This window comes from Triticum aestivum, chromosome 1D (genome assembly GCF_018294505.1).
Source record: "Triticum aestivum cultivar Chinese Spring chromosome 1D, IWGSC CS RefSeq v2.1, whole genome shotgun sequence".
Taxonomy (NCBI): Eukaryota; Viridiplantae; Streptophyta; class Magnoliopsida; order Poales; family Poaceae; genus Triticum; species Triticum aestivum.
Window position 1 is genome coordinate 50,396,012 of NC_057796.1, and position 7,512 is coordinate 50,403,523.

The following is a 7,512-nucleotide window of genomic DNA, read 5'->3' on the forward strand; positions in this document are numbered from 1 at the left end:
TCCGCCCCCATCCCGGCCGACGCCGACGCCGAGACACTGGAGGCACGCCGCCTCACCCTCATCGCGGAGGGCCAGAAGATAGCATCCATGAGACGCCTCACTGAGGCTTACCAGCGCAAAGTCGACCGCGCCACCTTTGGTACGCCGCCTACTGGCGGGCCGAGCCGAGCCGGCATCATCAAGAAGCGCGGCGCGGCCATCGCCAGCATGCTGGGAGCAGACCGCCCAGTCTACGCCACGCCACTTGAGAACCTGCGTGCCGCTCAGGCGGCCGTAGATGAGCTGAACGGGCTGGAGGCCGACGAGCTCCCCTACATGACTAGACGCATCCAGCAGCTGATCGACGCAGCCGCAGAGCGGCATGAAGCCAGTGCCCGCGCTGAAAGTCCTCCCCCACGCCGAGAGCACGGCGCGACATCTCGGACGCCGACTGCAGGCAGCGCCCGCGCGAGAAAAGACAAGGAGCCGGCTGCTAGCCGCAGTCGGACTCGGCTCACCATCGAGCGGGATGCAGAAGGCCGCCCCCGAGCTGTGGAACGATGAGGCAATCCGCCTCCTCCCCCGCCTCGTGGGGAGAGATATCCCACCCCGCCGCCTGTTACGCATCCGACTCTCGGCGGCCGACTAGGCCACCGCGAAGGAGTCGGCGAGAATGACGCCCGCCACGTGATCGACCGCCTGGCGCGATCCCTGGCGCTAGAAGAAGAAGATGATGTCGGCCCACCTTGCTTTGGTCCCCGCATCTGCGACGAGGACTTCCCCAAAGGGTTCTCACTCCCAAGAGACACGCCAAAATACAACGGCTCCGTGAAGCCGGAAGACTGGTTGATCGATTACTCCACCGCAGTCCGCATAGCAAATGGCAACAGGCGTGTTGCCGTGAATTACGTCCCGCTCATGCTTCAAGGCACGGCACGCACCTGGTTGAACAGCCTCATGCCCTACAGCGTCTACAGCTGGCTAGACTTCACGGAAGTCTTCATCCGCAATTTCACCAGCACATACAAGCGGCCTCCCAAGCCCCGCCAGCTCTCCTTGTGCGTCCAAGGGCCCAGCGAATCAACTCGCGACTACCTCACGCGTTGGGCTGAGCTCCGCAACTCCTCCGAAGGGGTGCGCGAGGTTCAAGCCATAGAGTACTTCACCGCCGGGTGCCGAGAGGGCAATAGTGCGACGAGCCTACTACCCTCGACGAGCTGCTGATCATAGCAGACAAGTACGCCATGGCCGACTCTTCAATGAAGACTGAGCTTCAAGTGGATGCCTCTGGAAAGGTGCTCGCTCCGGCTCCCAAGACGCCGGCTGGTGACTCCAATGGACGCCCGTACCCAAACGACAACAAGCGCAAGGCCCCTATGCCCCTTCCACCAGTCCGCAAGTAGCCACAGTCGAAGAAGAACAACCTGTTGGGCGGCCCATGCCCAAGAAGCAGAAGGGCGGCAGGCTGGCTTGGCAGCCGGCTTTCTCCTACGAGCAAACCCTTGATGCCCCTGCAAGTTCCACAGCGGCGCGAAGCCGTCCAACCACACGACTCGGAAGTGTCATTGGCTCATGCGAATCTCCAAAGGCGAAGGGCTGGTGCCGCCTCCACCTGCTGGCACGCCACCTCCAGCCCCTCAGCAGCCAGCTGCTCGACGAGCAGTCGGAGCCATTCAAGACGAGTTCCCGGATGAGCATGCCGCCTACGTCGTCTTTACAAGCCAAACTGAAGACAGGCGCAGTCGGCGCCGACAACATCAAGAAGTCAACGCGGTCGCCTCTAACAACCCAGAGTTTATGCATTGGTCTGAGAAGCCTATCAGCTGGAGCCGGGCCGATCACCCAGAGGTGATGCCGTCTCCCGGCTCTTATGCATTGGTGTTGGACGCCACCCTCGCGACAGAAAGGCGAGCTGCCCGTTTCTCCCGTGTACTGATTAACGGTGGGAGCAGCATCAACATACTATACCGTGACACCATGGAGAAGCTGAACATCAAGACGAAGCAACTCATGCCAAGCCAGACTGTGTTCCATGGCATCGTACCCGGCCTGTCCTGCTCACTAATCGGCAAGATCAAGATAGATGTTCCCTTCGGAGACAAGGATCACTTCCGCCGAGAAGCAGTCTGGTTTGAAGTGGTGGATCTAGAGAGCCCTTACCACGCGTTGCTTGGCCGACCTGCCATGGCCAAGTTCATGGCTGTGCCCCACTACGCCTACCTCAAGATGAAAATGCCAAGTTCAAAGGGGACCATCACCATAGCCGGAGACTACAAGAAATCCTCTGAGTGTGCTGCAACCAGCAGCCGGCTGGCCGAGTCCCTCGTGATTGCTGAAGAAAAAAAGATGCTGGACCGAGTCGTGGCCATGGCCGGCAAGCAGCCGGCCCTGTCCCCTAACCCCAAGGAATATGATGCTCAAGGCTCCTTCCAGCCGGCCAAGGAAACAAAGAATATACCTCTGGACCCAGAGAACCCGGAGAGGTTTGCCGTCATTGGAGCAAACCTGGACAGCAAATAGGAAGGCGAGCTCGTCGATTTCCTCCGTGAGAATCGGGACATCTTTGCATGGTCCCCAAAGGACATGCCGGGTGTTCCGAAGGATTTTGCCGAGCACAAGCTACACGTCCAAGCAGACGCAAAACCAGTCAAACAACCTCTCCGCCGACTGTCGGAGGAAAAGAGAAGGATTGTAGGAGAAGAGATAGCCCGGCTTCTGGCAGCCGGCTTCATTATGGAGGTATTTTTTCCAGAATGGCTTGCCAACCCGGTCCTTGTATTGAAGAAAAACAATAAATGGCGCATGTGTATAGATTATACCAGCCTCAACAAAGCCTGCCCCAAAGATCCGTTTGCCTTACCTCGAATCGATCAAGTGATAGACCCCACAGCCGGATGCGAGCTGTTGAGTTTCTTGGATGCTTACTCAGGCTACCATCAGATCAAGTTGGATCCAGCCGACCGCCTGAAGACCGCCTTCATCACACCATTCGGAGCTTTCTGCTACCTGACTATGACATTCGGCTTGAGAAATGCCAGTGCCACTTTTCAGCGTTGCATGCAGAAATGCCTCCTCAAGCAACTCGGCAGAAATGCCCACGTCTATGTAGATGATATTGTGGTGAAGACGGAGAAGCGGGGCACCCTACTGGAAGACCTTAGAGAAACATTTGACAACCTGCGCCGGTTTCAGATCAAGCTCAACCCTGAGAAATGCATGTTCGGAGTACCAGCCGGCCAACTTCTAGGCTTCTTGGTCTCCGAACACGGCATCGAGTGCAACCCAGTAAAGATCAAGGCCATAGAGAGAATGGAGATTCCTACCAAGCTGCTAGACGTCCAAAAGTTTACTGGGTGCCTGGCCTCCCTGAACCGCTTCATCAGCCGGCTAGGAGAGAAGGCTCTCCCCTGTACCGACTCATGAAAAAGTCCACCCACTTCGAGTGGAACGACCAAGCAGACCAAGCTTTTCACGATTTGAAGAAGATGCTGACCACGCCACTTGTCTTGGTGGCGCCAACTGAGAAAGAGCCCATGCTCCTTTACATTGCCGCGACTAGCCGAGTGGTCAGCACAGTTATTGTGGTCCAACGCCCAGAAGAAGGCCGGGCTCAGTTAGTCCAGAGGTCGTTCTATTATTTGAGCGAAGTACTGTCCACCTTGAAGCAAAACTACCCGCACTACCAGAAAATGTGCTATGGAGTATACTTCGCCGCCAAGAAGCTGAAGCCCTACTTTCAAGAGCATCCCATCACGGTCGTATGTACTGCCCCGCTTGCCGAGATCATAGGCAGCCGGGATGCATCCGTCCGGGTGGCCAAGTGGGCCATTGCGCTAGCTCCTTAGACGATCTTCTACCAGCCTCGCACCGCCAACAAGTCCCAAGCATTGGCCGACTTCCTTGTCGACTGGGCCGAGACCCAGTACCTACCGCCGGCTCCTGACTCCACTCATTGGCGGATGCTCTTCGATGGATCCAAGATGCGCACCGGCTTGGGAGCCGGTATCGTCCTCACCTCTCCCAAGGGCGACAAACTCAGATACACATTGAAAATTCATTTTGCCACCTCCAACAACGTGGCCGAGTATGAGGCGCTCATACATGGGCTCTGGCTAGCCAAAGAGCTCGGCATCCGCCGGATCTTGTGCTATGGCGACTCGGATTTGGTAGTCCAACAATCATCTGGCGACTGGGTCGCCAAGGACGCAAACATGGTGAGCTACCGATTCCCCGTTCAGCTAATCAGCGGATACTTTGAAGGATGCGAGTTCCTCCACGGGCCGACAACGAGCAAGCAGATGCCCTGGCACGAATCAGCTCCACCCGACAAGCTATACCAACCGGCGTCTCTCTCCAACGCCTCCTCAAACCGTCTGTCAAGCCGTCTCCAGAATCAGACTCCATCTTCGTACCGCCTGACCCTGATGCAGTCGGATCCGACTTGGGGAACCCAGCAAGCGGCTCGGGGACTGCCGTAGTTGCACCCGGCTCGGGGACTTCAGAACCCGGCCCGGGGACTGCAACGACACAACATGCGGTGGCCGACTCCAACTCTTCACCACCCAACCCACCCACCCTGGTCGCAGTAGCCGTATTGGCAATAGAAGAAGTCACAGCTCCATCATGGGCCCAACCCATCCTCAACTTCCTAGTAAACAGAGAGATGCCGACTGACGAGATCTCAGCAAGACAAGTTCAACGCCGAGCCAGAGCATACACAATAGTAAACAGAGAACTTGTTAGGCGCAGCGTCACTAGAGTCTTCCAGCGCTGCATCGAGCCAGAAAAGGGCATAGCAATCCTCAAGGACATCCACCAAGGCGAATGCGGCCACCACGCGGCCTCAAGATCACTTGTCACCAAAGCTTTCCGCCATGGGTTCTTCTGGCAGACTGCTTTGGAAGACGCCAAGGAATTAGTCAAATACTGCAAAGGGTGCCAAGTCTTCAGCTCCAAGCAACACCTGCCGGCTTCTGCACTCGAGACCATCCCCCTCACCTGGCCCTTTGCCGTCTGGGGACTGGACATGGTGGGACCATTCAAGACGGCGCGCGGAGGCATGACACATCTGCTTGTTGCCATAGACAAATTCACCAAGTGGATCAAAGCGAAGCCAATCAAGAAGCTGAACGGGCAGACTGCCGTGACATTCATCGCAGATATCACCACCCAGTATGGCGTACCACACAGCATCATCAATGACAATGGCACGAATTTTGCCAAAGGAGCACTAGCACGTTTCTGTGCGACACAGGGCATCCGACTGGACTTAGCGTTTGTTGCCCACCCGCAGTCAAACGGCCAAGTCGAGCGAGCAAACGGCCTCATCCTCTCCGGCATCAAGCCCCGACTGGTCGTACCACTGGAGCATTCGGCCGGCTGCTGGCTCGGCGAGCTGCCGGCCGTCCTCTGGAGTCTGCGTACTACCCCGAACAAGTCAACCGGCTTCACCCCTTTCTTCCTTGTATATGGTGCCGAGGCTGTCATCCCAACTAACATTGAGTTCGACTCACCTCGGGTCACCATGTACACGGAGGCGGATGCCAAGGAAGCGCGAGAAGACGGCGTTGACCTGCTGGAAGAGGGCCGGCTGTTAGCACTGAGCCGGTCCGCCATCTACCAGCAGGGTTTGCACCGTTACCACGACCGGAAGGTCAAGCCAAGATCCTTCCAAGAAGGCGATCTTGTGCTCCGGCTGATCCAGTGAACAGCCGGTCAACACAAGCTCTCGGCCCCTTGGGAAGGCCCCTTCGTCATCAGCAAGGCCCTAGGCAACGACTCCTACTACCTGATCAACGCACAGAAGCCGAAGGCACGCAAGAGAGATGATTCCGGCAAGGAGTCGGAATGACCATGGAACGCCAATCTCCTTCGAAAGATTTTACAGTTAAATGCAGTATGTACCACACTACCTTTTGTATTAAGTACAAGACAACTGGCCCCCCGAGGAGCACTCGGGGACTACCCTCTTTTATCTATGTATGATGAGTGTCATACCTACGAATGTATTACTACATTTGTTTTCCTGTCCGGCACCGGGTTCGATCAGTCGGCCCGGGGACTTGCTGCCTTGAGTTATATTAAAGTTCTACCTGTGGTCAGACAAGTAGTGTGCTGGCACCCAAGCCCTCTCTTGTTGAAAGTCGCAGCTCGAAGAATCGACTGTCCGACTGGCAAGAGCCAAAGGCTGGAAAGGATGCCCACACGAAAAACGGCTAAGGACTAACAAACTTATATAACACAAGTCGGCCTCCCACCCCGCCAACCGGCTGTCAGAACAGCCGGCTGGCCGGCTTCCCATTCACCTTGCTACAATCTAAGAAAGCTAGAGTACATGCCCTCCAAACGGCCAAGCCCTTCCCCAGCTACAGACTGTAGAGCAGCTGTCCGGCTGGGAAGGCGGCGACCAAGGGAGTGTGGCAAAGGAAACAGCCAAAAGGATGAAAAGCAAATACAATCGAAAGCCAAGCACATGCATGATTATATTTACAGAAAAGGCCTTCGAAAGGCGGGCATTCAACATAGTTTGAATACACCCCCAGTGGGTGGAACTGCACAAACTTAACAAATATTGTTCAAAGAGTAATAAAAAGGAAAGCAAAGGTGGCGGATCAGGCCAAAGGTGCAATAGGTGAGCCAGGCAGGTCAGTGGAGACGGCAGTGCTGGCTGGAGGAGTGGCCGGCTGGAGAGTCTCGGCTTGATCGTCACCGGCTGCAGGCGACACGCTCTCACGCACCTCGTTGCTGGAGGCACGATCAAGCTGAGGCTCGCCGGTTGCTCCACCGTCTGGCACGGCGTCTTCACCATCCTCTCCCTCCTCCTCTTCGCCCTCGTCACTAAAGTCGATCTCCTCCGCCGAGTCTTCACCATCCGCTGGGTTCAGCCCAAACCACTCCTCCGGCTGAGCAACGCCATCATCATTCACCTCAGGGGCAAAGGCACTGGTGTCGGTGTAGTCGGCGATCGCCGAGGCACGCTGGATGATAGCCGGCCGCACCGCCTCCAGCTCCTCGTTGGCCTCCTACCGCCAGGTGGTCAGCTGGGCCAAATCCAGCCCAGGATACCAAGCTCGGACGAACTCCAGTGCCCGCCTGGCGCCTGACCGAGCTGCAGAAGCCTTCCAGGCCTCGAAAAGGCCAACCGCTACCTCCAGCAAGTCGGCAGTCCGACTGGGGGTACGGGGAACCACCTCGCCGGGCCAGAGGGCGGCCAGCACTTGCACCCCAACGCGCTGAGGACGGCGGAGCATGCGGTGAGCCGGCTGGAGGCGGGCTTGGATCGCCAGAAGCTGCTCCTCAAGCGACCGGCGAGCATCCGGCGCGATCTCAGCTCCAGCCTGCCTTTGCGCAACGGGGTGGGTCTCGATGACTTGGCTGGCGGCAACGGAGTAACCAGGGAAGTACTCTGGACAAGTAAGAAAGGAAGAGAAAAAACACAAAGTCAGAAAATGGACCAAATGGTAGGCGGCAAGCAAAGGGACGAAGAAGAAGGCGGCCTACCGTCAACCAAATCTTCGATCTGACCGTAGCCGT